Raw genomic sequence first — 26111 nt, 5'->3', positions numbered from 1 at the left:
TCCCCATTATCGTGTATCGTGTATACTCTTATTGATCTTCAGATTCGTTAATCCATTATCTCATCTATCCAATTGCGCCCTCGTGTTCTCATGGATATCTTTGTCTATCCTTCTAGCAAGCGTAACCATTCCTTACGACCTTTGAGGCATGCTGATCCTTATGATCATTACTGTATTCAAATCCTTGTTGCCATATTGGCACTTTACAATCTCTTCACATCAATCTCCTCTTGATATCAATTTCTCCTTTTAATGAGTTTCTCACTATGCGTCTCGTCATAATCCATCCTTTGGAATTCCGATATTAACTTTAGTATTAACTTTTAGGTTATACTCGTCCTTAATTTCTCGTTTACCTTTTTGTTTCATCTTATCTATGTTTTTCCTTCTTTCGTCGTCTTCTTATCGTCGATCGTCTTATGACCTTTAAGGATGCTTTTAGCATTTATCGTTATAATTCGCTATTCTTTTTCCGTTTTTCCTTTCAACATCGTATCTTAGTTTGACCTTTAATTCCCAAACTATTTCTCTTTTCCATATCGTGGTGTAAGGTTTACTCTTTACTGTCCACGGTCTTGTTATTTTCACTTGTTACTCCCTTAACTTCTTGTTTTTAATTAACTAATAGGATTAATAGTCTTAATGCTATAACCCTATGGTACATTTCTTGTGTCCCATATTCATGTTCTTATTATATGCCTCGATTGTCTTCTATTGCATTCTTGTTATTCTTCTTTATTATACCTTGTATTTCTTGTATTTCTTGTTTTAACATCTTTAACCTCGACTATCAATAGAGGGTTGCAATCTATTCTGTCCAAATTACTCGACGTGTTACGCTCTCGACCACGCGCATATCCACTTATTGTACTCTTACTGACAACTTAACTGTCAGTGGATCCAATCCTATGTCTCTGTCCTCTTTATCCTTCTTTGTTTCTATGTGTCCGAGACTACATAGAATTCCATTTTTCTAATCTCCTTGTCAACTCTCCACGTGACTTTTCTCTTTTCTTTTCCTCGATCACTCTTATCGAGTTCCTTGCAACATACGCAGGTTATCCGTACTTTTTTAATACTTATTACCTTAAATGGTCTCTTATTATCCATGACCTGCTTTTGAATCCTTATATCTTATTATACATACCTCATCCCTCCTTCCACATGGATACTTTCTTGTAGGTATCTTACTTCTACCTCTTGTCTCATATTTCGATCTATCTAATGTTACTTTCTTTAGTATAGCCCAGTTCTGACATTAAGTCTCCCCTTCACATCCTTTCACGCATTTCAATGCATGAAGTTTCAATCACATACGAAACACGTTCGATGTTTTATAATGTATCTTAATCCTTCATATAGTGTCTACGTCCTTACTAAAGGATTACTATTAATTCTCCAAGTCGATCGCACTATGCATTTCACCTTTTTATCATTCGAGCTTGAAGCTTGAGACCTTACACTCCATATACGTTCGTTACGTTTATATCTTCCTTGGTTTACTAATTCGTTTCATAATTGCAATCTTGTGATGGAAATTCCAACTCCTAATTCACTTATTGCAACTCTTGTCGTTTACCTCTTGATCTTTCTTATCATGCTTTTCAAATCATTAAATTCTATGTGGGCTTGATGTTAGCTGTACTTAATTGATCCAATTCCATGCTCCGTACTTCATATTCTTGTCACTCGTCTACTTGGCTCGTCGCTTTAACGACATATATCCATTATCGATACTCTTATGAAATCTATTTCACGTTCTCGGTTTGCCGATCATAATGGTTACTGATTAGGTAACCATCTTAGGGACATCGTGCCCCAATAAGAACTTGATCCAACGGTCCAATCAGAAGTTATCACGGTTTTACTAACCTTCACGATTCGTAGATCATATGTATAGCTTATCACGTCGATGCATAGTAAACTATGCATGTTCCTTGCACTATGATACGCATCCGTCAATCTTTCGATTATATCTTCTTATATACTTCCTCTCTTATATCGTAGTTTAATATCTTTGCGTCTTGTCAAACAGATACTCCCTTTCTAGCTTACCACTAATCGGGTACGCATCACTTTCCAATACATCTGTGATTTTTAGCTATATTCTAGCTCGTCAACTCGAAATTAAGTTCATATCCTAAAGGCATAACCTCTATGTTCTCGCAATTACACGTATTCATTCGCCTCATGGTCTTGATCGCAGCTTGCTTGCGAGCACTTCACTTCCATCACAGAGTTCTGGTCTAGGTATACTTACTTAAAAACAAAATTCCTTGAAAACTCTTTCAAATAAAACATCTCGCTTGGAAATGTAAATTGAAATTTCATTTAAATCTTAGCAAAATTGTGCACTAGGGTGATGACGTCTCTCATCCCCAAAGAGTTGCCATATCTCACCTTTTCGTCTGAGCATAATGCATATGATGCATGTACTATTAATGCATGTATTTATTTATTGTTCTTTTCATTAGCAATGTATGTAGTGATGCACTTCTATGAATGTCGTGGCATTTATCAATGACTATCTCGGGTCTAGGCACAATTATGCTTTCAAAATCGTTTAGACAAAACAACTTTAGAAAGTTATAAAGTTTGAGTTTTGTAAGCTCTCTAGACCTTTAAACTCTGTATCTGGAAAGTTCTTCAACCTTTGTAATTTTTGCATTCCTTCTTCATTCTATTTTTGACGCTTCGATCGATCGAATTCGACATAATATGGCGTTATGCAATGCCAATCAAGTACGTGTTACTATCAAGTCACAGTAACATCGGTTATTTTCTAGTCATAGGGCGCATTGCATCTCCCCGAAATTCCACCTGGATATGCATGTCGCATATGCGTATCCTATCGAAAACAAAATATGCGTATGCATCTAATATATGCATGTCACAGAAACAAACAAGTATTTCACAAACCAACCTATCACACTTATCGCAAAACAAGCAATGCAAACTACTTGGATCAGACAGAACTCAACTCTATTGTTGCAGTAGTTCCTAGGTCACTTAACTAATAAAACACAAATTAGTAGAGGTAACTGGACCAACTGCTTTGATACCACAATTGTCACGACCCAAATTATTGAGCCGCGACCGGCGCTAGGGAATGGGAGTGGTAGCTCGGAAACCCGTAGAAAGCCTAAAACCGTTATTAATTTTTTGCAATTAAAAACATACTCCCTCCGTCCCACTTAAGAAGGGACATATGCCTTTTACACATAGATTAAGAAAATAATAATTACTGTTGGCTTTTCTTATTTTACCCCTATTAATTATTGTCTTGTAATTTGTGTGTGGAGTATTAGCTTTAATCATGGAAAGAGAAAATGAGGGTATAAGAGAGAATTCCTTGTAAAATGGCACAAAAACCATGATTTGGCCTTCTTATGTGGGACAAAAAAAATTGAGATATGTCCCTTCTTAAACGGGACGGAGGGAGTATTATTATATATAAAACATTTTCAGAAAGCTCGTTTAAGCCTTTTATTAATAAATATCAGAATCTTATATTACTCATTTGAAAATCTTTACAACATGATTCGCCATAGCTAGGGTCTTACAGTGCGATATCCCATATCCAACACTGCCCTACTTCTAGTCATAGTCACTACCAATTCAACATATGGTAATTGGTTGACGAAATCAAACGGTTAAAAGCATTACTGTTATAAACAACTTCTTATATCAGAATTCACATTTCAAATACCGTTTGAAAATAAACGTAAATCTCATAAAGACACCTACGGACTACTGCAGCTCTAAAGAACAACGTGCTTTGTGCAAGTCAAACGACTTCCACACAAAGGAGATGGTCTGTCTGATCCGACTCCGATAACCTAAAAACAACAATGGTGAGGGGTCAGTATTTGGGGAAATACTGAGTGAGTTGACATTTACTAACAGTATTCATATAGAAACATAACATCGCATCTCAAGAAAACAATAGTATAAAACATATAAACATGTATTTGATCCGTACGAAACTAATATCCTAGCATGCGACACATTTCTCGAATAATCATATATCATTCAACCCAATCGTAAATTCAAGTTGTGAGTCCAACTCACTGGTGGGCCCAACCCACTAGATACGGGGACTTCCAGGCTACACCGTAGCCGAGTTCACTCTCGTATCGAATTCATATCAAACATATCCAACCATTTTTCAAATGCAAACACACTAGACTGACTCAATACCGGTGATCACACAGCCTATTGACACCCAATAGGTAGCTAGTTTCGTCGGATCGCATACTAGTTCTCGTATATAGAAACTAATAAAACATATAACATTTCAATCAATTCTATATAATGCGATGCATGTAAGCAGTATATATATATATAAAATAACTTTAATATATAATACGTGAAAGTAAAGTGCAACTCACAGTGACCGCTATCCAAATATGCAATATTATAATCCCGCAAGCGTAAGCTCCATGCGTTGTCCGATCGCGTAGCCGCTCCAGCTAGACATCTTGGTAGCTTGTCGGTACGTCAGTTACCTAATCGAGTTACCTGTACGTTTAATCCATAAACGTGGGCTTAGCACTAAAACCCTAAGTTATAAACTTAGGTTATTCCAATTCGATCCTATTACGATTTATAAACTTAAGAACTTTCAATCCCATTCTTACACTTGGTTAATACCCTTAGTGGTGTTCAACTAATCAATTAGACCTTGCTTAATATGCTTATTCCAAAGCCTAGCTCAAAACGTCAAGTTTCATGTCCATTTCACGCTATCGGAAGCTATTTTTCGCTCACGGAAGTCCCCCGGAGATTGGTGTCGAAGTAGGGCACGTCGTGCCAGCTTGGCACATCGTGCCCTTCATTTTTCATGAAGGGCACGACGTGGCCTTCACTGGTGCACGTCGCGCACCAGCACGACGTGCTGAAGTGCAGCACGTCGTGCGCACTTCGGGAGCAACGTTTTTTGACGCTTCTGGACCATTTCCAAAGCCTCAAAACACTCAAAACATATACCAATACATACCCAATTCATTTAAACACATTATACACACTTTTTCACTTCAAAATCAATCCTAAACAACTCAATTCCGACATATACGAATCAAACGTAACGGTTTTGTCAAAACAACCCCTATTCATCAAGTTTAACACCAAATATCGAGATATTTACCTTGATTTGAAGATTAAAATGGATAGAGCTTTCGATTCTGAAGAAATCACTGCGAAAATCACTCGAATCGGACGTCGAACGGAGAAACGGCGGCGAAACGACGATGATCGACGAATTTTTGACGTTCTGGAGCCTTCTCTTCGTTTCATTCCTCTGATTCTTTCATTCATATCTTAACTTTATATATTAAGGTAAAAGTGCTTCTTTAATCCTCGTTTTCCTTCTTCATTACAACTTATCTTTCAAACTTTTCTTTTATTCAATTTACTCCATAACTAAATCAATAAATTCTTAAATTACAACTTATACGTATTATTTATTTCCAATAAATAATACGAATCCCAATATTAATATTTTCCGTCAAAATCTAAAATTTTCCAATTTCGAGACGTAGTGGCTAAATTACCACTTTAGTCCCTGTACTTTATTTTAGGGCTTTTCTTGACATTTTTCCTTTCAATTCCAATTCTAACTTTAGAACTAAAATATATATTTATAAATTTCTCGGAAAACTTTCGGATATTGCCACTTTCGCGACTCGAAACTGAACACGTGGTCCAATTAGATACTTAAATATTTTGGGGTATTACAGTTACGAAACAAATCCAAACGTTTCCCCTTTTTAGCGATTTAAGCCAAACGTTTACTAACGTCACGAAACAAATCCAAACGTTTCACCTTTTTAGCTATTTAAGCCAAATGTTTACAAACATCACGAAATAAATCCAAGTGTTTTGCCTTTTTAGCAATTTAAGCAAAACGTTTACAAACATCACGAAACAAATCCAAGCGTTTCCCCTTTTTAGCAATTTAAGCCAAACGTTTACAAACGCTACAAAACAAATTCAAACGTTTCCCCTTTTTAGCAATTTAAGCCAAACATTTACAAACGTTACGAAACAAATCCAAACTTTTCACATTTTTAGCTATTAAAGCCAAACGTTTACAAACGTTTCGAAATAAATCCAAATGTTTTGCCTTTTTAGCAATTTACAAACGTTACGAAAAAGGCAAAACATTTGGATTTAAGCCAAACCTTTACAAACGTTACAAAAAAATCCAGTTACGAAACAAATCCAAACGTTTCCCCTTTTTAGCAATTTAAGCCAAACCTTTACAAACGTTACAAAAAAATCCAAACGTTTCACGTTTTTAGCGATTTAAGCCAAACATTTGCAAAGGTTATGAAACAAATACAAATGTTTCACCTTTTTAGCAATTTAAGCCAAATGTTTACGAACGTTACGAAACAAATACAAGCATTTCACCTTTTTAGCAATTTAAGCCAAACATTTTCAAATGCTACGAAACAAATCCAAGCGTTTCACCTTTTTATCAAATTAAGCCAAACGATTAAAAACTTTACGAAACAAATCCAAATGTTTCACCTTTTTAGCGATTTCAGCCAAACGTTTACAAACGTTACGAAACAAATCCAAACGTTTCACCTTTTTAGCGATTTAAGCCAAACGTTTACAAACGTTACGAAACAAATCCAAACGTTTCACCTTTTTAGCGATTTAAGCCAATCATTTACAAACCTAACCAAACAAATCCAAACATTTCACCTTTTTAGCAATTTTAGCCAAACGTTTACAAACGTTTCGAAACAAATCCAAACGTTTCATCTTTTTAGCTATTTAAGCCACACATTTACAAACGTTTCGAAATAAATCCAAACGTTTCACCTTTTTAGCAATTTAAGCCAAACGTTTACAAACATTACGAAACAAATCCGAACGTTTCACCTTTTCATCGATTCAAGCCAATGTTTACAAACTTTACGAAACAAAACCAAACGTTTAAAACGTTACGAAACAAATCCAAATATTTCACATTTTTATCTATTTAAGTCACATATTTACAAACGTTTCAACTTTTTAGCAATTTAAACCAAATGTTTACAAACATTACGAAACAAATCCGAACGTTTGACCTTTTCATCGATTTAAGCCAAACGTTTACAAGCTTTACGAAACAAAACCAAACGTTTAAAATGTTACAAAAAAAAAATCAAAACGTGTCCCCATTTTAGCGATTTAAGCCAAATATTTAAAACGTTACGAAAAAAATCCAAACATTTCAACTTTTTAGCGATTTAAGCCAAACGTTTACAAACTTTACGAAACAAATCTAAAAGTTTCACCTTTTTCGCGATTGAAGCCAAACGTTTACAAACATTACGAAACAAATCCAAACGTTTTACCTTTTTAGCAATTTAAGCCAAACGTTTACAAACGTTAGAAAACAAATCCATGCGTTTCACCTTTCTAGCAATTTAAGCCAAACGTTTACAAACGTTACGAAACAAATCCAAGCGTTTCACCTTTTTAGCAATTTATGCGAAATGTTTACAAACGTTACGAAACAAATCAAAGCGTTTTATCTTTTTAGCAATTTAAGCCAAATGTTACGAAACAAATCCAAACGTTTCACCTTTTTAGCGAATTAAGCCGAACGATTGCAAATGCTACGAAACAAAACCAAACGTTTCACCTTTTTAGTGATTTTAGCCAAACATTTACAAACGTTACGAAACAAGTTCAAATGTTTACCCATTTTAGCGATTTAAGCCAAATGTTTACAAACGTTACGAAACAAAACTAAACATATAAAACGTTACGAAACAAATCGAAATGTTTCACATTTTTAGCAATTTAAGCCAAACGTTTACAAACATTACGAAACAAAACCAAGCGCTTCACCGTTTTAGCAATTTAAGCAAAACGTTTACAAACGTTACGAAACAAATCAAAGTGTTTCACCTTTTTAGCAATTTAAGCCAAACGTTTACAAAGGTTACGAAACAAATCCAAACGTTTCACATTTTTAGCGATTTAAGGCAAACATTTACAAACGTTACAAAACAAATCCAAAAGTTTCACCTTTTTATAGATTTAAGCCAAACATTTACAAACGCTACGAAACAAATGCAAATATTTCGCCTTTTTAGCGATTTAATCGAAACGTTTACAAATGCTACGAAACAAATCCAAACGTTTCCCCCTTTTAGCGATTTAAGCCAAACGTTTACAAACGTTACGAAACAAAACCAAACGTTTAAAACGATACGAAATAAGTCCAAATGTTTCACATTTTTAGCGATTTAAGCCAAACCTTTACAAACGTTGCGAAACAAAACAAAGTATTTCACCTTTTTATCAATGTAAACCAAATGTTTACAAACGTTACAAAACAAATCCAAGCGTTTTAGTAATTTAAACCACGTGTATACAAACGTTACGAAACAAATCCAAGCGTTTCACCTTTTTAGCAATTTAAGCCAAACGCTTACAAATGATACGAAAGAAATCGAAACGTTTCACCTTTTTAGCGATTTAAGCCGAACATTTACAAACGTTACGAAACAAAACAAAACATTTCACCTTTTTAGCAATTTAAGCCAAACGTTTACAAACGTTTCAAAACAAACTAAAGCGTTTCACCTTTTTAGCAATTTAAGCAAAATGTTTACAAACGTTTGGAAACAAATCCAAGCGTTTCACGTTTTTTGGAATTTAAGCCAATTGTTTACAAATGTTACAAAACAAATCCAAACATTTTACCTTTTTAGCGATTTATGCTAAACGTTTACAAATGTTACGAAACAAATCCAAACGTTTCACCTTTTAGCGATTGAAGCCAAACGTTTACAAACGTTACGAAACAAATCCAAACGTTTCGCCTTTTAGCATTTGAAGCCAAACGTTTATAAACGTTACAAAACAAATCCAAACGTTTCAACTTTTTAGCGATTTAAGCCAAACGTTTCTAACGTTACGAAACAAATCCAAACGTTTCCCCTTTTTAGCGATTTAAGCCAAAGGTTTACAAACGTCACGAAACAAATCCAAACGTTTCACCTTTTTAGCAATTTAAGCCAAATGTTTACAAACGTCACGATTAAAATTCAAGCGTTTCACCTTTCTAGTAATTTCAGCCAAACGTTTACAAAAGTCACGAAACAAATCCAATTGTTTCCCCTTTTTAGCAATTTAAACAAAAAGTTTACAAACGCTACGAAACAAATTCAAACGTTTCCCCTTTTTAGCAATTTAAGCGAAACGTTTACAAACGTTACGAAACAAATCAAAGTGTTTCACCTTTTTAGCAATTTAAGCCAAACGTTTACAAATTTTACGAATCAAATCCAAACTTTCACCTTTTTAGCTATTAAAGCCAAACGTTTACAAACGTTTCGAAATAAATCCAAATGTTTCGCCTTTTTAGCAGTTTACAAACGTCACGAAACAAATCCAAACGTTTCGCCTTTTCAGCAATTTAAGCCAAAAGTTTACAAACGTCACGAAGCAAATCCAAGCGTTTCCCCTTTTTAGCAATTTAAGCCAAACGTTTACAAATGTTTCGAAATAAATCCAAATGTTTTGCCTTTTTAGCAGTTTACAAACGTTACGAAACAATTCCAAACGTTTCACCTTTTTAGCGATTTAAGCCAAACCTTTACAAACGTTACAAAAAATCCAAACATTTCACGTTTTTAGCGATTCAAGCCAACCAATTTCAAAGGGTATGAAACAAATGCAAATGTTTAACCTTTTTAGCAATTTAAGCCAAATGTTTACGAACGTTACGATACAAATCCAAGCATTTCACCTTTTTAGCAATTTAAGCCAAACCTTTTCAAATGCTACGAAACAAATCCAAGCGTTTCACCTTTTTATCAAATTAAGCCAAACTTTTAAAAACTTTACGAAACAAATCCAAATGTTTCACCTTTTTAGCGATTTAAGCCAAAAGTTTACAAACGTTACGAAACAAATCCAAACGTTTCACCTTTTTAGCGATTTAAGCCAATCATTTACAAACCTAACCAAACAAATCCAAACATTTCACCTTTTTAGCGATTTTAGCCAAACGTTTACAAACGTTACGAAACAAATCCAAACGTTTCACCTTTTTAGCTATTTAAGCCACACATTTACAAACGTTTCGAAATAAATCCAAACGTTTCGCCTTTTTAGCAATTTAAGCCAAACGTTTACAAACATTACGAAACAAATCCGAACGTTTCACCTTTTCATCGATTCAAGCCAATGTTTACAAACTTTACGAAACAAAACCAAACGTTTAAAACGTTACGAAACAAATCCAAATATTTCACATTTTTATCTATTTAAGTCACACATTTACAAACGTTTCGCCTTTTTAGCAATATAAACCAAACGTTTACAAACATTACGAAACAAATACGAACGTTTCACCTTTTCATCGATTTAAGCCAAACGTTTACAAACTTTACGAAACAAAACCAAACGTTTAAAATGTTACGAAAATAAATCAAAACGTGTCCCCATTTTAGCGATTTAAGCCAAATATTTAAAACGTTACGAAAAAAATCCAAACATTTCATCTTTTTAGCGATTTAAGCCAAACGTTTACAAACTTTACGAAACAAATCCAAAAGTTTCACCTTTTTCGCGATTGAAGCCAAACGTTTACAAACATTACGAAACAAATCCAAACGTTTTACCTTTTTAGCAATTTAAGCCAAACGTTTACAAACATTAGAAAACAAATCCAAGCGTTTCACCTTTCTAGCAATTTAAGCCAAACGTTTACAAACGTTACGAAAGAAATCCAAGCGTTTCACCTTTTTAGCAATTTATGCGAAATGTTTACAAACGTTACGAAACAAATCAAAGCGTTTTATCTTTTTAGCAATTTAAGCCAAATGTTACGAAACAAATCCAAACGTTTCACCTTTTTAGCGAATTAAGTCGAACGATTGCAAATGCTACGAAACAAAACCAAACGTTTCACCTTTTTAGTGATTTTAGCCAAACATTTACAAACGTTACGAAACAAGTTCAAATGTTTCCCCATTTTAGCGATTTAAGCCAAATGTTTACAAACGTTACGAAACAAAACTAAACGTATAAAACGTTACGAAACAAATCGAAATGTTTCACATTTTTAGCAATTTAAGCCATACGTTTACAAACATTACGAAACAAAACCAAGCGCTTCACCGTTTTAGCAATTTAAGCAAAACGTTTACAAACGTTACGAAACAAATCAAAGTGTTTCACCTTTTTAGCAATTTAAGCCAAACGTTTACAAAGGTTACGAAACAAATCCAAACGTTTCACATTTTTAGCGATTTAAGGCAAAAATTTACAAACGTTACAAAACAAATCCAAAAGTTTCACCTTTTTATAGATTTAAGCCAAACATTTACAAACGCTACGAAACAAATGCAAATGTTTCGCCTTTTAGCGATTTAATCGAAACGTTTACAAATGCTACGAAACAAATCCAAACGTTTCCCCCTTTTAGCGATTTAAGCCAAACGTTTACAAACGTTACGAAACAAAACCAAACGTTTAAAACGTACGAAATAAGTCTAAATGTTTCACATTTTTAGCGATTTAAGCCAAACCATTACAAACGTTGCGCAACAAAACAAAGCATTTCACCTTTTTATCAATGTAAACCAAATGTTTACAAACGTTACAAAACAAATCCAAGCGTTTTAGTAATTTAAACCACGTGTATACAAACGTTACGAAACAAATCCAAGCGTTTCACCTTTTTAGCAATTTAAGCCAAACGCTTACAAATGTTACGAAAGAAATCGAAACGTTTCATCTTTTTAGCGATTTAAGCCGAACATTTACAAACGTTACGAAACAAAACAAAACATTTCACCTTTTTAACAATTTAAGCCAAACGTTTACAAAAGTTTCAAAACAAACTAAAGCGTTTCACCTTTTTAGCAATTTAAGCAAAATGTTTACATACGTTCGGAAACAAATCCAAGCGTTTCACGTTTTTTGGAATTTAAGCCAATTGTTTACAAATGTTACAAAACAAATCCAGACATTTTACCTTTTTAGCGATTTATGCTAAACGTTTACAAATGTTACGAAACAAATCCAAACGTTTCACCTTTTAGCGATTGAAGCCAAACGTTTACAAACGTTACGAAACAAATCCAAACGTTTCGCCTTTTAGCTTTGAAGCCAAACGTTTATAAACGTTACAAAACAAATCCAAACGTTTCATCTTTTTAGCGATTTAAGCCAAACGTTTCTAACGTTACGAAACAAATCCAAACGTTTCCCCTTTTTAGCGATTTAAGCCAAAGGTTTACAAACGTCACGAAACAAATCCAAACGTTTCACCTTTTTAGCAATTTAAGCCAAATGTTTACAAACGTCACGACTAAAATTCAAGCGTTTCACCTTTTTAGTAATTTAAGCCAAACGTTTACAAAAGTCACGAAACAAATCCAATTGTTTCCCCTTTTTAGCAATTTAAACAAAAAGTTTACAAACGCTACGAAACAAATTCAAAAGTTTCCCCTTTTTAGCAATTTAAGCCAAACGTTTACAAACGTTACGAAACAAATCAAAGTGTTTCACCTTTTTAGCAATTTAAGCCAAACGTTTACAAATTTTACGAATCAAATCCAAACTTTCACCTTTTTAGCTATTAAAGCCAAACGTTTACAAACGTTTCGAAATAAATCCAAATGTTTCGCCTTTTTAGCAGTTTACAAACGTCACGAAACAAATCCAAACGTTTCGCCTTTTCAGCAATTTAAGCCAAAAGTTTACAAACGTCACGAAGCAAATCCAAGCGTTTCCCCTTTTTCGCAATTTAAGCCAAACGTTTACAAATGTTTCGAAATAAATCCAAATGTTTTGCCTTTTTAGCAGTTTACAAACGTTACGAAACAATTCCAAACGTTTCACCTTTTTAGCGATTTAAGCCAAACCTTTACAAACGTTACAAAAAATCCAAACGTTTCACGTTTTTAGCGATTCAAGCCAACCAATTGCAAAGGGTATGAAACAAATGCAAATGTTTCACCTTTTTAGCAATTTAAGCCAAATGTTTACGAAAGTTACGATACAAATCCAAGCATTACACCTTTTTAGCAATTTTAGCCAAACCTTTTCAAATGCTACGAAACAAATCCAAGCGTTTCACCTTTTTATCAAATTAAGCCAAACTTTTAAAAACTTTATGAAACAAATCCAAATGTTTCACCTTTTTAGCGATTTAAGCCAAACGTTTACAAACGTTACGAAACAAATCCAAACGTTTCACCTTTTTAGCGATTTAAGCCAAACATTTACAAACCTTACGAAACAAATCCAAACGTTTCACCTTATTAGCGATATAAGCAAAACATTTCACCTTTTTAGCAATTTAAGCCAATCGTTTACTCACGTTACGAAAAAAATCCAAACGTTTCACCTTTTTAGCGATTTAAGCCAAACGTTTACAAACGTTACGAAACAAATCCAAACGTTTTACCTTTTTAGCGATTTAAGCCAAATGTTTACAAACGTTTGGAAACTAATCCAAACGTTTAAAAAGTTACGAAACCCTTTTGAGCAATTTAAGCCAAACGTTTACTAACGTTATGAAACAAATCAAAACGTTTCACCTTTTTAGCGATTTATGCCAAACGTTTCCAAATGTTACGAAACAAATCCAAACGTTTCACATTTTTAGCGATTGAAGCCAAACATTTACAAACATTACGAAACAAATCCAAACTTTTCATCTTTTTAGCAATTTATGCCAAACGTTTACAAAAACTACGAAACAAATCCAAGCGTTCCAGCTTTTTAGCAATTTAAGCCAAACATTTACAAATGTTACGAAACAAATCCGAACATTTCACCTTTTTAGCTATTTAAGTCAAACATTTATAAAGGTTATGAAACAAATCCAAATGTTTCACCTTTTTAGCAATTTGAGCGAAACGTTTACAAATGTTACGAAACAAATCCAAGCGCTTCACCTTTTTAGCAATTTGAGCCAATAGTTTACAAACGTTACAAAACAAATCCAAGCGTTTCACCTTTTTAGCAATTTAAGCCAAACGTTTACAAACGTTACGAAAGAAATCGAAACGTTTCACCTTTTTAGCGATTAAATCCAAACGTTTTCCCTTTTTAGCAATTTAAGCCAAACGTTTACAAACGTCACGAAACAAATCCAAGCGTTTCCCATTTTTAGCAATTTAAGCCAAACGTTTACAAACATTACGAAACAAATCCAAGCGTTTCACCATTTTAGCAATTTAAGCCAAACGTTTACAAACATTACGAAACAAAACCAAACATTTCACCTTTTTAACGATTTTAGCCAAACGTTTACAAACGTTACGAAACAAATTAAAAACGTTTCCCCATTTTAGCGATTTAAGCCAAACATTTAGAACGTTACGAAAAAAATCCAAACGTGTCCCCATTTTATCGATTTAAGCCAAACATTTAAAACGTTACAAAACAAATCCAAACGGTTAATCTTTTTAGCTATTTAAGCCAAACGTTTACAAACGTTACGAAACAAATCAAAAATTTTCACCTTTTTCGCGATTGAAGCCAAACGTTTTCAAACATTACGAAACAAATCCGAACATTTTTCTTTTTTAGCAATTTTAGCCAAACGTTTACAAATGTTATGAAACAAATCCAAGCGTTTCACCTTTCTAGCAATTTAAGCAAAACGTTTACAAACGTTACGAAACAAATCAAAGCGGTTCACCTTTTTAGCAATTTAAGCCAAACGTTTACAAAGGTTACGAATCAAATCCAAACGTTTCACATTTTTAGCGATTTAAGCCAAACGTTTACAAACTATACGAAACAAATCCAAACGTTACACATTTTTAGCGATTTAAGGAAAACATTTACAAACGTTACGAAACAAATCCAAACATTTCACCTTTTTAGAGATATAAGCCAAACATTTACAAACGCTACGAAACAAATGCAAACGTTTTGCCTTTTTAGCGATTTAAGACAAAGGTATACAAACGCTACGAAACAAATCCAAACGTTTCCCCTTTTTAGCGATTTAAGCCAAACGTTTACATACGTTAGGAAACAAAACCAAACGTTTAAACTGTTACGAAATAAGTCCAAATGTTTCACATTTTTAGCGATTTAAGCCAAACCTATTCAAACGTTGCGAAACAAAACAAAGCATTTCACCTTTTTATCAATTTAAGCCAAACGTTTACAAACGTTACAAAACAAATCCAAGCGTTTTAGTAATTCAAACGACGCGTTTACAAACGTTACGAAACAAATCCAAGCGTTTCACCTTTTTAGCAATTTAAGCCAAACGCTTACAAATGTTACGAAAGAAATCGAAACATTTCACCTTTTTAGTGATTTAAGCCGAACGTTTACAAACGTTACGAAACAAAACAAAACATTTCACCTTTTTAGCAATTTAAGCCAAACGTTTCAAAACAAACTAAAGTGTTTCACCTTTTTAGTAATTTAAGCAAAATGTTTACAAACGTTCCGAAACAAATCCAAGCGTTTCACATTTTTCGGAATTTAAGCCAATCGTTTACAAATGTTACAAAACAAATCCAAATATTTCACCTTTTTACCAATTTATGCTAAACGTTTACAAATGTTACGAAACAAATCCAAACGTTTCCCCTTTTTGCGATTGAAGCCAAACGTTTACAAACGTTACGAAACATATCCAAACATATCCCCTTTTAGCGATTGAAGCCAAACGTTTACAAACGTTACAAAACAAATCCAAACGTTTCACCTTTTTAGCAATTTAAGCCAAATGTTTCAAACGTTACGAAACAAATCTAAACGTTTCCCCTTTTTAGCGATTTAAGCCAAACGTTTACAAACGTCACGAAACAAATCCAAACGTTTCACCTTTTTAGCTATTTAAGCCAAATGTTTACAAACGTCACGAAAAATCCAATAAGCAAAACGTTTAAAAACATCATGAAACAAATCCAAGCGTTTCCCCCTTTTAGCAATTTAAGCCAAACTTTTACAAATGCTTCGAAACAAATTCAAACGTTTCCTCTTTTTAGCAATTTAAGCGAAACGTTTACAAATGTACAAAACAAATCAAAGTGTTTCACCTTTTTAGCAATTTAAGCCAAACGTTTACAAACTTTACAAATCAAATCCAAACTTTTCACCTTTTTAGCGATTAAAGCCAAACGTTTACAAACGTTTCGATATAAATCCAAACGTTTCGCCATTTTAGCAGCTTACAAACGTTTCGAAACAAATCCAAACATTTCACCTATTTAGTGATTTAAGCCAAACGTTTACAAACATTATAAAACAAATCCAAACGTTTCACGTTTTTAGCGATTTAAGCCAAACGTTTCAAACATTACGAAACAAATCCAAACGTTTCACCTTTTTAGCGATTTAAGCCAAAGGTTTACAAAGGTCACGAAACAAATCCAAACGTTTCCCTTTTCAGCAATTTAAGCCAAACGTTTACAAACGTCACGAAACAAATCCAAGCGTTTCCACTTTTTAGCAATTTAAGCCAAACGTTTACAAATATTACGAAAAAAATCCAAGCGTTTCACCTTTTTTGCAATTTAAGCCAAACATTTGCAAACGCTAGAAAACAAATCCAAGTGTTTCACCTTTTTAGCAATTTAAGCCAAACGTTAACAAAATGTTACGAAACAAATCCAAACGTTTCGCCTTTTTAGCAATTTAAGCCTAACGTTTACAAATGTTATGAAACAAATCCAAACGTTTCCCCTTTCTAGCGATTGAAGCCAAACGTATACAAACGTTATGAAACAAATCCAAACATGTCACCTATCTATCGATTTAAGCCAAACATTTATAAAGGTTAGGAAACAACTCCAAATGTTGCACCTTTTTAGCAATTTAAGCCAAACATTTACAAACGTTACGAAACAAATTGAAGCGTTTCACCTTTTTAGCAATTTAAGCTAAACGTTTACAAACGTTACGAAATAAATCCAAACGTTTCACCTTTGTCACGATTTAAGCCAAACATTTACAAACGTTACGAAACAAATCTAAACGTTTCACCTTTTTAGCGATTTAAGCCAACGTTTACAACCGATACGAAACAAATCCAAACGTTTCCCCATATTTAGCTATTTAAGCCAAACGTTTAAAACGATACGAAACAAATCCAAACGTTTCACCTTTTTAGCGATTTATGCCAAACGTTTACATATGTCATGAAACAAATCCAAACGTTTCACCTTTTAGCGATTGAAGCCAAACGTTTACAAACGTTAAAAAACAAATCAAAACGTTTCACCTTTTTAGCTATTTAAGCCAAACGTTTACAAACATAACGAAAAATATCCAAACGTTTCACCTTTTTAGCGATTTAAGCCAAACGTTTACAAACGTCACGAAACAAATCCAAACGTTTTCCCTTTTTAGAAATTTAAGCCAAACGTTTACAAATGTCACGAAACAAATCCAAGCGTTTCCCATCTTTAGCAATTTAAGCCAAACGTTTACAAACATTACGAAACAAATCCAAGCGTTTCACCTTTTTAGCAATTTAAGCCAAACGTTTACAAACATTACGAAACAAAACCAAACATTTCCCCTTTTTAACGATTTTAGCCAAACGTTTACAAACGTTACGAAACTAATTAAAAACGTTTCCCCATTTTAGCGATTTAAGCCAAAAATTTAGAACGTTACGAAAAAAATCCAAACGTGTCCCCATTTTATCGATTTAAGCCAAACATTTAAAACGTTACAAAAAAAATCCAAACGGTTCATCTTTTTAGCGATTTAAGCCAAACGTTTACAAACGTTACGAAACAAATCCAAAATTTTCACCTTTTTCGCGATTGAAGCCAAACATTTTCAAACATTACGAAACAAATCCGAACATTTTTCTTTTTTAGCAATTTTAGCCAAACGTTTACAAACGTTATGAAGCAAATCCAAGCGTTTCACCTTTCTAGCAATTTAAGCAAAACATTTACAAACGTTACGAAACAAATCAAAGCGGTTCACCTTTTTAGCAATTTAAGCCAAACGTTTACAAAGGTTACGAATCAAATCCAAACGTTTCACATTTTTAGCGATTTAAGGCAAACGTTTACAAACTATACGAAACAAATCCAAACGTTACACATTTTTAGCGATTTAAGGAAAACATTTACAAACGTTACGAAACAAATCCAAACATTTCACCTTTTTAGAGATATAAGCCAAACATTTACAAACGCTACAAAACAAATGCAAACGTTTTGCCTTTTTAGCGATTTAAGACAAAGGTATACAAACGCTACGAAACAAATCCAAACGTTACCCCTTTTTAGCGATTTAAGCCAAACGTTTACATACGTTATGAAACAAAACAAAACGTTTAAACCGTTACGAAATAAGTCCAAATGTTTCACATTTTTAGCGATTTAAGCCAAACCTATACAAACGTTGCGAAACAAAACAAAGCATTTCACCTTTTTATCAATTTAAGCCAAACGTTTACAAACGTTACAAAACAAATCCAAGCGTTTTAGTAATTCAAACGACGAGTTTACAAACGTTACGAAACAAATCCAAGCGTTTCACCTTTTTAGCAATTTAAGCCAAACGCTTACAAATGTTACGAAAGAAATCGAAACATTTCACCTTTTTAGTGATTTAAGCCGAACGTTTACAAACGTTACGAAACAAAACAAAACATTTCACCTTTTTAGCAATTTAAGCCAAACGTTTCAAAACAAACTAAAGTGTTTCACCTTTTTAGTAATTTAAGCAAAATGTTTACAAACGTTCCGAAACAAATCCAAGCGTTTCACATTTTTCGGAATTTAAGCCAATCGTTTACAAATGTTACAAAACAAATCCAAACATTTCACCTTTTTACCAATTTATGCTAAACGTTTACAAATGTTACGAAACAAATCCAAACGTTTCCCCTTTTTGCGATTGAAGCCAAACGTTTACAAACGTTACGAAACATATCCAAACGTATCCCCTTTTAGCGATTGAAGCCAAACGTTTACAAACGTTACAAAACAAATCCAAACGTTTCACCTTTTTAGCAATTTAAGCCAAACGTTTCAAACGTTGCGAAACAAATCTAAACGTTTCCCCTTTTTAGCGATTTAAGCCAAACGTTTACAAACGTCACGAAACAAATCCAAACGTTTCACCTTTTTAGCTATTTAAGCCAAATGTTTACAAACGTCACGAAAAATCCAATAAGCAAAACGTTTAAAAACATCATGAAACAAATCCAAGCGTTTCCCCCTTTTAGCAATTTAAGCCAAACTTTTACAAATGCTACGAAACAAATTCAAACGTTTCCCCTTTTTAGCAATTTAAGCCAAACGTTTACAAACGTTACAAAACAAATCAAAGTGTTTCACCTTTTTAGCAATTTAAGCCAAACGTTTACAAACTTTACAAATCAAATCCAAACTTTTCACCTTTTTAGCGATTAAAGCCAAACGTTTACAAACGTTTCGATATAAATCCAAACGTTTCGCCATTTTAGCAGCTTACAAACGTTTCGAAACAAATCCAAACATTTCACTTATTTAGTGATTTAAGCCAAACGTTTACAAACATTATAAAACAAATCCAAACGTTTCATGTTTTTAGCGATTTAAGCCAAACGTTTCAAACATTACGAAACAAATCCAAACGTTTCACCTTTTTAGCGATTTAAGCCAAAGGTTTACAAACGTCACGAAACAAATCCAAACGTTTCCCCTTTTCAGCAATTTATGCCAAACGTTTACAAACGTCACGAAACAAATCCAAGCGTTTCCACTTTTTAGCAATTTAAGCCAAACGTTTACAAATATTACGAAAAAAATCCAAGCGTTTCACCTTTTTTGCAATTTAAGCCAAACATTTGCAAACGCTAGAAAACAAATCCAAGTGTTTCACCTTTTTAGCAATTTAAGCCAAACGTTAACAAAATGTTACGAAACAAATCCAAACGTTTCGCCTTTTTAGCAATTTAAGCCTAACGTTTACAAATGTTACGAAACAAATCCAAACGTTTCCCCTTTCTAGCGATTGAAGCCAAACGTTTACAAACGTTATGAAACAAATCCAAACATTTCACCTATCTATCGATTTAAGCCAAACATTTATAAAGGTTAGGAAACAACTCCAAATGTTGCACCTTTTTAGCAATTTAAGCCAAACATTTACAAACGTTACGAAACAAATTGAAGCGTTTCACCTTTTTAGCAATTTAAGCTAAACGTTTACAAACGTTACGAAATAAATCCAAACGTTTCACCTTTGTCACGATTTAAGCCAAACGTTTACAAACGTTACGAAACAAATCTAAACGTTTCACCTTTTTAGCGATTTAAGCCAACGTTTACAACCGATACGAAACAAATCCAAACGTTTCCCCATATTTAGCTATTTAAGCCAAACGTTTAAAACGATACGAAACAAATCCAAACGTTTCACCTTTTTAGCGATTTATGCCAAACGTTTACATATGTCACGAAACAAATCCAAACGTTTCACCTTTTAGCGATTGAAGCCAAACGTTTACAAACGTTACAAAACAAATCAAAACGTTTCACCTTTTTAGCTATTTAAGCCAAACGTTTACAAACATTACGAAAAAAATCCAAACGTTTCACCTTTTTAGCGATTTAAGCCAAACGTTTACAAACGTCACGAAACAAATCCAAACGTTTTCCCTTTTTAGAAATTTAAGCCAAACGTTTACAAACGTCACGAAACAAATCCAAGCGTTTCCCATTTTTAGCAATTTAAGCCAAACGTTTACAAACATTACGAAACAAATCCAAGCGTTTCACCTTTTTAGCAATTTAAGCCAAACGTTTACAAACATTACGAAACAAAACCAAACATTTCCCCTTTTTAACAATTTTAGCCAAACGTTTACAAACGTTACGAAACAAATTAAAAACGTTTCCCCATTTTAGCGATTTAAGCCAAACATTTAGAACGTTACGAAAAAAATCCAAACGTGTCCCCATTTTATCGATTTAAGCCAAACATTTAAAACGTTACAAAAAAAATCCAAACGGTTCATCTTTTTAGCGATTTAATCCAAACGTTTACAAACGTTACGAAACAAATCCAAAATTTTCACCTTTTTCGCGATTGAAGCCAAACGTTTTCAAACCATACGAAACAAATCCGAACATTTTTCTTTTTTAGCAATTTTAGCCAAACGTTTACAAACGTTATGAAACAAATCCAAGCGTTTCACCTTTCTAGCAATTTAAGCAAAACGTTTACAAACGTTACGAAACAAATCAAAGCGGTTCACCTTTTTAGCAATTTAAGCCAAACGTTTACAAAGGTTACGAATCAAATCCAAACGTTTCACATTTTTAGCGATTTAAGCCAAACCTATACAATCGTTGCGAAACAAAACAAAGCATTTCACATTTTTATCAATTTAAGCCAAACGTTTGACAAATCCAAGCGTTTTAGTAATTCAAACGACGCGTTTACAAATGTTACGAAACAAATCCAAGCGTTTCACCTTTTTAGCAATTTAAGCCAAACGCTTACAAATGTTACGAAAGAAATCGAAACATTTCACCTTTTTAGTGATTTAAGCCGAACGTTTACAAACGTTACGAAACAAAACAAAACATTTCACCTTTTTAGCAATTTAAGCCAAACGTTTCAAAACAAACTAAAGTGTTTCACCTTTTTAGTAATTTAAGCAAAATGTTTACAAACGTTCCGAAACAAATCCAAGCGTTTCACATTTTTCGGAATTTAAGCCAATCGTTTACAAATGTTACAAAACAAATCCAAACATTTCACCTTTTTACCAATTTATGCTAAACGTTTACAAATGTTACGAAACAAATCCAAACGTTTCCCCTTTTTGCGATTGAAGCCAAACGTTTACAAACGTTACGAAACAAATCCAAACGTATCCCCTTTTAGCGATTTAAGGCAAACGTTTCAAACGTTACAAAACAAATCCAAACGTTTCACCTTTTTAGCAATTTAAGCCAAACGTTTCAAACGTTACGAAGCAAATCCAATCGTTTCACCTTTTTAATGATTGAAGCCAAACGTTTACAAACGTCACGAAACAAATCCAAACGTTTCACCTTTTTAGCTATTTAAGCCAAATGTTTACAAACGTCACGAAAAATCCAATAAGCAAAACGTTTAAAAACATCATGAAACAAATCCAAGCGTTTCCCCCTTTTAGCAATTTAAGCCAAACTTTAACAAATGCTACGAAACAAATTCAAACGTTTTCCCTTTTTAGCAATTTAAGCCAAACGTTTACAAACGTTACAAAACAAATCAAAGTGTTTCACCTTTTTAGCAATTTAAGCCAAACGTTTACAAACTTTACAAATCAAATCCAAACTTTTCACCTTTTTAGCGATTAAAGCCAAACGTTTACAAACGTTTGGATATAAATCCAAACGTTTCGCCATTTTAGCAGCTTACAAACGTTTCGAAACAAATCCAAACATTTCCCCTATTTAGTGATTTAAGCCAAACATTTACAAACATTATAAAACAAATCCAAACGTTTCACGTTTTTAGCGATTTAAGCCAAACGTTTCAAACATTACGAAACAAATCCAAACGTTTCACCTTTTTAGCGATTTAAGCCAAAGGTTTACAAACGTCACGAAACAAATCCAAATGTTTCCCCATTTCAGCAATTTAAGCCAAACGTTTACAAACGTCACGAAACAAATCCAAGCGTTTCCACTTTTTAGCAATTTAAGCCAAACGTTTACAAATATTACGAAAAAAATCCAAGCGTTTCACCTTTTTTGCAATTTAAGCCAAACATTTGCAAACGCTAGAAAACAAATCCAAGTGTTTCACCTTTTTAGCAATTTAAGCCAAACGTTAACAAAATGTTACGAAACAAATCCAAACGTTTCGCCTTTTTAGCAATTTAAGCCTAACGTTTACAAATGTTACGAAACAAATCCAAACGTTTCCCCTTTCTAGCGATTGAGCCAAACATTTATAAAGGTTAGGAAACAACTCCAAATGTTGCACCTTTTTAGCAATTTAAGCCAAACATTTACAAACGTTACGAAACAAATTGAAGCGTTTCACCTTTTTAGCAATTTAAGCTAAACGTTTACAAACGTTACGAAATAAATCCAAACGTTTCACCTTTTTAGCAATTTAAGCCAAACGTTTACAAACGTTACGAAACAAATCTAAACGTTTCACCTTTTTAGCGATTTAAGCCAACGTTTACAACCGATACGAAACAAATCCAAACGTTTCCCCATATTTAGCTATTTAAGCCAAACGTTTAAAACGATACGAAACAAATCGAAACGTTTCACCTTTTTAGCGATTTATGCCAAACGTTTACATATGTCACAAAACAAATCCAAACGTTTCACCTTTTAGCGATTGAAGCCAAACGTTTACAAACGTTACAAAACAAATCAAAATGTTTCACCTTTTTAGCTATTTAAGCCAAACGTTTACAAACATTACGAAAAAAATCCAAACGTTTCACCTTTTTCGCGATTTAAGCCAAACGTTTACAAACGTCACGAAACAAATCCAAACGTTTTTCCTTTTTAGAAATTTAAGCCAAACGTTTACAAACGTCACGAAACAAATCCAAGCGTTTCCCATTTTTAGCAATTTAAGCCAAACGTTTACAAACATTACGAAACAAATCCAAGCGTTTCACCTTTTTAGCAATTTAAGCCAAACGTTTACAAACATTACGAAACAAAACCAAACATTTCCCCTTTTTAACGATTTTAGCCAAACGTTTACAAACGTTACGAAACAAATTAAAAACGTTTCCCCATTTTAGGGATTTAAGCCAAACATTTAGAACGTTACGAAAAAAATCCAAACGTGTCCCCATTTTATCGATTTAAGCCAAACATTTAAAACGTTACAAAAAAAATCCAAACGGTTCATCTTTTTAGCGATTTAAGCCAAACGTTTACAAACGTTACGAAACAAATCCAAAATTTTCACCTTTTTCGCGATTGAAGCCAAACGTTTTCAAACATTACGAAACAAATCCGAACATTTTTCTTTTTTAGCAATTTTAGCCAAACGTTTACAAACGTTATGAAACAAATCCAAGCGTTTCACCTTTCTAGCAATTTAAGCAAAACGTTTACAAACGTTGCGAAACAAATCAAAGCGGTTCACCTTTTTAGCAATTTAAGCCAAACGTTTACAAAGGTTACGAATCAAATCCAAACGTTTCACATTTTTAGCGATTTAAGGCAAACGTTTACAAACTATACGAAACAAATCCAAACGTTACACATTTTTAGCGATTTAAGGAAAACATTTACAAACGTTACGAAACAAATCCAAACGTTTCACCTTTTTAGAGATATAAGCCAAACATTTACAAACGCTACGAAACAAATGCAAACGTTTTGCCTTTTTAGCGATTTAAGACAAAGGTATACAAACGCTACGAAACAAATCCAAACGTTTCCCCTTTTTAGCGATTTAAGCCAAACGTTTACATACGTTATGAAACAAAACCAAACGTTTAAACCGTTACGAAATAAGTCCAAATGTTTCACATTTTTAGCGATTTAAGCCAAACCTATACAAACGTCGCGAAACAAAACAAAGCATTTCACCTTTTTATCAATTTAAGCCAAACGTTTACAAACGTTACAAAACAAATCAAAGCGTTTTAGTAATTCAAATACGCGTTTACAAACGTTACGAAACAAATCCAAGCGTTTCACCTTTTTAGCAATTTAAGCCAAACGCTTACAAATGTTACGAAAGAAATCGAAACATTTCACCTTTTTAGTGATTTAAGCCGAACGTTTACAAACGTTACGAAACAAAACAAAACATTTCACCTTTTTAGCAATTTAAGCCAAACGTTTCAAAACAAACTAAAGTGTTTCACCTTTTTAGTAATTTAAGCAAAATGTTTACAAACGTTCCGAAACAAATCCAAGCGTTTCAAATTTTTCGGAATTTAAGCCAATCGTTTACAAATGTTACAAAACAAATCCAAACATTTCACCTTTTTACCAATTTATGCTAAACGTTTACAAATGTTACGAAACAAATCCAAACGTTTCCCCTTTTTGCGATTGAAGCCAAACGGTACGAAACATATCCAAACGTATCCCCTTTTAGCGATTGAAGCCAAACGTTTACAAACGTTACAAAACAAATCCAAACGTTTCACCTTTTTAGCAATTTAAGCCAAACGTTACGAAACAAATCTAAACGTTTCCCCCTTTTAGCGATTTAAGCCAAACGTTTACAAACGTCACGAAACAAATCCAAACGTTTCACATTTTTAGCTATTTAAGCCAAATGTTTACAAACGTCACGAAAAATCCAATAAGCATAACGTTTAAAAACATCATGAAACAAATCCAAGCGTTTCCCCCTTTTAGCAATTTAAGCCAAACTTTTACAAATGCTACGAAACAAATTCAAACGTTTCCCCTTTTTAGCAATTTAAGCCAAACGTTTACAAACGTTACAAAACAAATCAAAGTGTTTCACCTTTTTAGCAATTTAAGCCAAACGTTTACAAACTTTACAAATCAAATCCAAACTTTTCACCTTTTTAGCGATTAAAGCCAAACGTTTACAAACGTTTCGATATAAATCCAAACGTTTCGCCTTTTTAGCAGCTTACAAACGTTTCGAAACAAATCCAAACATTTCACCTATTTAGTGATTTAAGCCAAACGTTTACAAACATTATAAAACAAATCCAAACGTTTCACGTTTTTAGCGATTTAAGCCAAACGTTTCAAACATTACGAAACAAATCCAAACGTTTCACCTTTTTAGCGATTTAAGCCAAAGGTTTACAAACGTCACGAAACAAATCCAAACGTTTCCCCTTTTCAGCAATTTAAGCCAAACGTTTACAAACGTCACGAAACAAATCCAAGCGTTTCCACTTTTTAGCAATTTAAGCCAAACGTTTACAAATATTACGAAAAAAATCCAAGCGTTTCCCCTTTTTTGCAATTTAAGCCAAACATTTGCAAACGCTAGAAAACAAATCCAAGTGTTTCACCTTTTTAGCAATTTAAGCCAAACGTTAACAAAATGTTACGAAACAAATCCAAACGTTTCGCCTTTTTAGCAATTTAAGCCTAACGTTTACAAATGTTACGAAACAAATCCAAACGTTTCCCCTTTCTAGCGATTGAAGCCAAACGTTTACAAACGTTATGAAACAAATC

This window comes from Mercurialis annua, linkage group LG1-X (genome assembly GCF_937616625.2).
Source record: "Mercurialis annua linkage group LG1-X, ddMerAnnu1.2, whole genome shotgun sequence".
Taxonomy (NCBI): domain Eukaryota; kingdom Viridiplantae; phylum Streptophyta; class Magnoliopsida; order Malpighiales; family Euphorbiaceae; genus Mercurialis; species Mercurialis annua.
Note: the sequence above shows the minus strand (reverse complement) of the source record.